Source organism: Prionailurus viverrinus, chromosome B3 (assembly GCF_022837055.1).
Source record: "Prionailurus viverrinus isolate Anna chromosome B3, UM_Priviv_1.0, whole genome shotgun sequence".
NCBI classification, from domain to species: domain Eukaryota; kingdom Metazoa; phylum Chordata; class Mammalia; order Carnivora; family Felidae; genus Prionailurus; species Prionailurus viverrinus.
The window spans coordinates 76,366,021-76,372,153 of NC_062566.1; the positions used below are offsets into that span (position 1 = coordinate 76,366,021).

Below are 6,133 nucleotides of genomic sequence, written 5' to 3' on the forward strand. Positions count from 1 at the left end.
GGCGCCTTTCCCCACCCAAGGGTCTCAGCAGCATGCCTGCCTACAGAGCTGGGTTTTAACCTGGCTGGGCGCTCTGGCCAGCCGCAGCCGGTCCCGGATTCCTGACGTTGCTTTTGCATTCCTTGCGTGTTTCAGGATGTCCCAGAGGGTCGGGCCTCTTTCTGTGCTTGTCACTCGTTCTTTCTCTGGTTTCTTAGCACCAGTTTCTGAGGCTTTGGGGACGTTGTCTTTTGGCAGATTGCCCAGATCCTTCCGGACATGGTGACTGATCCCGGTCTCCGTTTCGAACCCGGATTTAGCTAATTCTGCGCTTTGGGTCGCCCGTCGCAACTTGTTCCAGTTTGCCTCGCCTCTTCTTTCCTATCTGGGGTGGGTTGTGGGGGTGGGGGGAGGAGCAGGAACGAATGTTTTCATTTTTTTCTTGGGAGAAGGGATAGTGAAAAACTTTAGGTCTTGACTGTGATGCGTTGAGGGAGAAATAACTTTGAAAGGGACTTAGACTAAAAATGCAATGTTTTACAATGAATAGGTTTACAAATAGCAGGATTCATAGCAGAATCTTTTGATGAAAATAGAAAATAAACGCATCGTGAATACAACGTAAAATCCTAGATGAACAGCTGAAGATGTTTTCCTGGATCATTAAACGATGTTTGAATGAATACAATATACAAGCTTAATCTTTTAAGTACCATAGTGTGTGTTTTTATGTCCTTAGGTTGACAGGAAACATTCTTAATGAGCTAATAAGCTTCTAAAGAAAGTTAATATAGCTACTAACCTCTTGACTGAAAATTAGGACAAAAGTAAAGATGTTAACAATTAAAGCTGTGCAGGAAAATTGCACATAAAACTGATGGCATTAACTTTTTTTCTTCTCTACTACCAATAAAATTATCACTATGGAATACACACAACCACTCAAGGTATAATTTCAAAAAGATAAAAATAGTACATCTTATTTTATCATGTCTGCTTTACTGTTATTACAGTTTAATGGACAGCATTGGACTTGTAACCCATGTTGCCATGTTTTATTTGTATATGAACTGGGGTCTTAGGTCACATTATTAAGAACTATGTTTCCATATTATTAAAGTACTATTTCTCCATTTTATAGTGACCAACATACAACCTGCTTATTCACTCCTCTTCCTTTTTGAGGGGACTGATAACACATAAAAAGTTACAAAATATGTCTCCCAAGAAATATGTGTGAGCAGTTGTGATTGATCTTTGTCCTCAACTGAAGAAGAACATGTGCACTTGTACTTCCTACTGGTACCTCAAGCTCAAGTAAAGACTTAGATTTATAATCCTTCTATTTTCCTCCCCACCTTCAAAAACAAACAATTCTGTTTCTTTTCTATTACCTATCTTGTTAAGTGGCATATTCAAACCCGAGGTCTAGCAATTGTTCTAGTACCTTCCTTTCACTCTCATATCCAATCCCTTTCTCAGTAACATCCTTCATTTTTATTACTTATCTATTTCATATCTATTCCATCATCTTTATTCATGTGTTAAATTTAAATGTTCACACCTCTACTCTTCTCTTACCTCCACTACCACTGATGCCTGAGGGATCTTCAGAAGGCAGATCTGATTCTGTTATTCCCTGCTTAAAATATTTGAGTCATCCTCAGATTTAGAATGAAGCCTGAACTGTAGCATAGCATATAAAAATACTTCAAATTCTAGATCCACTCTATCGCCTAATCTGCCATTACGCTATCATGGCACCCATTCTTCTCTCCAGCCAATCTGCACTGTTTGGTTCCTCAAAAACAAAGTACTATTTCATTTCACAAGAATTTAACAGATACTGTACCCCTTTGGCTTTCCTTCCCTTCCCTTGGCAAAGTATTACTTTGCTAAGAAGCTTTTTAGATCCCTGAATTAGATTCACTTTTAAAATCTCAAGTACTAGGGCTCCTAGGTGGGTGGCTCAGTTGGTAAGCATCCAACTCTTGATTTCGGCGTAGGTCATGATCACGGTTTGTGATTGCAAGCACACATGTGTTCTCTCTCTCTCTCTCAAAATAAACATTTTAAAATAATAAGGAAATAAAATTTCAAGTGCTTCCTATTTGAAGAATTCCGGTTGAACATGTCTACACTCACTTTCACCATGGTTTTATAAATGCCAATAACGCAGTCCTTGTCCATGTTCTTCCCAGATCATAGTCATGTATCTGAGGATTGCAGCCTGTTAGAGAGGTAGGAGCCATGCCCCTCTTGTTTGTAACTATACTCCCAGTGTCTGGAACGGTGCAATCTCCTCAAAATGATGAACAATTTAGGGGTGCCTGGGTGGCCCAGTCACCTAAGTGATTGACTTGGGCTCAGGTCACAATCTTACAGCAGGTGAGTTCATGCCCCACAGCCTGATGGCTGTCAGCACAGAGCCAGCTTTGGCTCCTCTGTCCCCCTCTCTCTCTGCCTCTCTCTCTCTCTTTCAAAAATAAATAAATATTCCTAAAAAATGATGAACAATTTAAATTTAGAATAACAGGTATATTTTTCCTTCACCTCGATCTTTTTGTATTATTTTTACTACCATTATTTCAGCTATTTCAAGGGTCAATGACTAAAACTGCCTTGAGTTCTTATTTTGTTTTTGTTTAGATTTTTAAATTATTTTTAAGTGATCTCTACACCCAATGTGGGGCTCTAACTCACAACCCTGAGATCAAATGTCTCAAGTTCCACCTATGGAGCCAGCCAGGTGCCCCTTGTTCTTGTTTTTATAATTGAATTTTTACCCTGAGTATCAAAAGTAAAAGACACCAAGATTTTCTCCTCTGAGAGAATTAAAAAAAAATTTTTTTTAATGTTTCTTTATTTTTGAGAGAGAGACAGAGAGAGAGAGACAGAGCATGAACAGAGGAGGGGCAGAGAGGGAGACACAGAATCTGAAGCAGGCCCCAGGCTCCATGCTGACAGCACAGAGCCCGATGCCCATGAACTGTGAGATCATGACCTAAGCCAAAGTCAGACACTCAACAGACTGAGCCACCCAGGCGCCCCAAGAGGAGAATATTTTTTATATTATTTTCATTAGACTTTGTGTCCATGACTCCTGAGGACGCGCTGCAATCAGCTCCTAGAATCTTGTCCTCTGTACATAATGAGTTTCCCAGGCCATAGTATCATCTACAACTCACCTAACTAGACCTCCCTCCTGGAATTGTGGCTGAGTCATTTCCTGTCTTCAGTTTCACCTTTGAAACTTCCTATTTGTTCTGTCCTTTCATCTATCCTGTTCATTCCTCCTCCTCTCCCACTGATTTGATTCTTAGTTTCAGTATACTGCTGAGAATGCCTATTTATATTAAATATAAATTTATAAATTTAGAATTTTAGATTTTTTTTCCTTTCCTGTTAGCTAATCTTAGACACCTCTGTGATTAGACACCTCTGTGATTTGGTCAGACACTGTCTGACCAAAAAGGGATTTGTCATATTTGATGTACATATATTGTGTCAGCAGAGGTATGTTAAGGAATTTCAGGTTTTTAAAATAAGTCAGGAGTAATTAACACTCAGATGCCTTCTTTCCAATTATTGTAATACCTGATGTACAAAGAGTTTTGGCCCTGCCTTAGAGAACCATATGGTTCCCTGTAATTACTCACCTGAACATCCAGTTTTATACCTTGCTGGCTATGAACCTGACATCCTTCTAACAGGGAGCTCAAACCGGTTCACAAACACTAATCCAGTCATCTTTTTGCATCATGTGGAAAGGTGGCAACAAGTATTATTATCTCCAGTAACACAAGAAAGCTGAGGTATAGAGTTCTGGGTCACCTCCTCAGGCCCTTAGTAGAATAGGAAGTGGGCCCACTCTTCTATCAGTGAGTGTATGTTTTTATTCAGAAAAAAATAAAATCTCCCTTCACTATCCTGCCTCCTACTGTCCTATCAGTGGCTCGATATCACTGTCTCTGGTTCTCAAATCATTTGCACTCTTAAAATCATTTTTAGGTGGTTTTGGGGTGATTTCAATCACTTGAGGAAATTATGTAGTGTTTACATGTATAAATATAGAGAACAAATGGAGCAAGGGTGCCTGGGTGGCTCAGTCAGTTAAGCATCCGGCTTCAGCTCAGGTCATGATCTCGAAGTTCATGAGTTCAAGCCCTGCATCAGGCTCTGTGCTTACAGCTCAGAGCCTGGAGCCTGCTTCAGATTCTGTGTCTCTGTCTCTCTTTGCCCCTACCCTGCTCATGCTCTATCTCTCTCTCTCTCAAAAATAAATAAATATAAAAAAAAAAAAAGGAGCAAACTATAACGTAGATGGAAAGGAAAAAGAGGAGATAGCTTTGCCCTGTGCAATGGTTGTACCTGCAAAATAAGATCACTACAAGAGTTGCCTGTGGCTAAGAAAATTGTAGAAATACATACAGGGCACTGGAACTATTCAAACAATATGTTGTGTGGGAAAGAAAAGGAAAAAGACCTTCAAAGATTATAGAAAAATAGGTACCAAAACCTTTAGGAAACTCAGCGGGCTATATAAAATTCTAGTCCAAGTTCATTCCTGAGTTGTCTTCTGGGTAACATGAGTCAGAAAGCAGTAGGCTGTGATACTATTATATAATAGCTAACTCACAGAGATGTCAAAATTGAAGAAAAAAAATTGCCTGGAGCAAAGTCCCTCCTGGACATTGGCTAAAAGTGAACAACCAGGTCTACAACCATAAGAAACAAATGACTGGAAAATGTGACTGAATGGGAAATTGCCAAAACTTTCCTAGGTAGTAATTTAACAATCTTGGAAGTGTGGTTTGTCTCCTGTTAGAGCAACAGTGGAGGATAGTCAAAAGAATAATACCAGATACAGACACTTTGCCTGAGAAATCTATGCTAGAGAATATTCTCTTTGGAGAATGTTATGAATTTGGCAAAAAATCACAAAAACTTGTTTTTTTATAACATTTTTTTAAGTTTATTTACTTTAAGAGAGAAAGACAGAGCACGGGGGGAGGGGCAGAGAGAGGGAGAGAGAGAGAATCCCAAGCAGGCTCCGCACTGTCAGTGTGGAGTCAGGTGTGGGGCTTGCATTCACAAACTGGGATCATGACCTGAGCTGAAATCTAGAGTCAGATGCTTAACCGACTGAGCCACCCAGGCACCCCTATAACAAAATATTTTTTTTTAATTTTTTTTTCCACGTTTTTATTTATTTTTGGGACAGAGAGAGACAGAGCATGAACGGGGGAGGGGCAGAGAGAGGGAGACACAGAATCGGAAACAGGCTCCAGGCTCTGAGCCATCCGCCCAGAGCCCGACGCAGGGCTCGAACTCCCGGACCGCGAGATCGTGACCTGGCTGAAGTCGGACGCTTAACCGACTGCGCCACCCAGGCGCCCCTAACAAAATATTTTTAAATGATGGTTTTGTCTTTCTATTAATAGACTCACCTAAAGCACATGATGATTACCCCACAAAAAAAGATTGAAGAATTCTTCAGAGCATTTTTAAATAAATCCTATTCTCCTTTGCTCCTTTTGCTTTATAGGTTTTAATATAGTAATTAGATATTCTAAATCATGTGGTGCATAGACTTTTTCTATTTAACTTTTTAGTTTGAAAAAAAGTTTTTTTAATTTTTTTATGTTTATTTTTGAGAGAGAGACAGAGTGTGAGCAGGCAAGGCACAGAGTGAGAGAGAGGGAGACACAGAATCCGAAGCAGGCTCCAGGCTCTGAGCTGTCAGCACAGAGCCTGACCCGGGGCTCCAACCCACAAACTGTGAGATCATGACCCGAGCTATAGTCGGACACTTAACCGACTGAGCCACCCAGGCGCCCCTATTTTGAAAAATTTCAATCATGGAGTGCCTATCTAACTCAGTCAGGAGAACATGCAACTCGATCTCCGGGTTGTAAGTTCGAGCTCCACATTGGGTATAGAGATTACTCAAAAACAAAATCTTAAAAAAAAAATTCAATCATGTAAAAATAGAAAAAAGGTCTTATGACTACACTTTCAACAATTATCAAGGTTTTGCTGTTCTTAGTTCATCTAGTCCACCTTTTTTCTGAGGAATTTTTTTTTTACTCTTACAAAAATTTATTTAATAAAACAGTTTAATATAAAAATGTATGCAGCCCCCCAAAAAATG

At 39.8% G+C, this 6,133-nt stretch overlaps 1 protein-coding gene across 3 annotated transcripts in view; it reads left to right on the forward strand.

The window, feature by feature from the left end:
- AP4S1 (adaptor related protein complex 4 subunit sigma 1) overlaps nt 1-6,133 on the forward strand; it is a 50,295-nt gene that overhangs the window by 1,131 nt on the left and 43,031 nt on the right. The gene's annotated exons all lie outside the window — the stretch shown is intronic.